Source organism: Rattus rattus, chromosome 1 (genome assembly GCF_011064425.1).
Source record: "Rattus rattus isolate New Zealand chromosome 1, Rrattus_CSIRO_v1, whole genome shotgun sequence".
NCBI classification, from domain to species: Eukaryota; Metazoa; Chordata; class Mammalia; order Rodentia; family Muridae; genus Rattus; species Rattus rattus.
Window position 1 is genome coordinate 16,355,660 of NC_046154.1, and position 715 is coordinate 16,356,374.

Genomic DNA, 715 nt, shown 5'->3' on the forward strand with positions numbered 1-715 from the left:
AGTTCCTTCGCTCCGCCCCGTGGCCCGCCCCCTCCTCTGCTTTTGCCTTTGTCCCCGCCTCCAGGACCCGCCCCCATCTTGCCATTCCAACTCTCTCCTGGTCCCGCACTCAGGCCTCACCCCACCTCTTTCCCTGCAGCGCTCTCTCCTCACGCCCCTCCCTCGCCCAGCTCTCGCCCGCCTCTAACAGCGGCCAAACGTAACGTTGCTCCGCCCCCCCATGCGACCCACGTGACTTTCCATGCGGCCTTCTCCTCCCAGACTCTCCCCTAGGACGCCCCTAGGGTTCCAAACCCCAGGTTTGCCTTGCTACCTTCCGCCCATTTGCTGGTTCCGCTTAGCAGCGATTGTTCTAACAAAGTTCACTGGTGACCCTATTTCTACAGATGCTCAAAGGGTCCCGAGAGGAAAGGGAAGAAACCATGTCTAGACGTCTTTCAAGTCCTTTGCGGGCTGTGGCTTTCTTCTAACGCCCTCCTCCGTTGCGGCTAGTAAAACCTCGCCTCCTGCTTTTTCATGCTGTCCTGCCTCAGCAAACTAAGCCCACAGACTTCCATCTCGCTCTCTTCTCTTTCCCTCCTCAGCACCTCCCACATAGAAACTGCCAGGAATCTAGTCCTCTCTTCTCTCAGTTTTGTACCACTCATTTCCACGACTTAAAAAGTAGCTGAACAAGGCTGGAGAGATGGTTCAGTGGTTAAGAGCACTGGCTGCT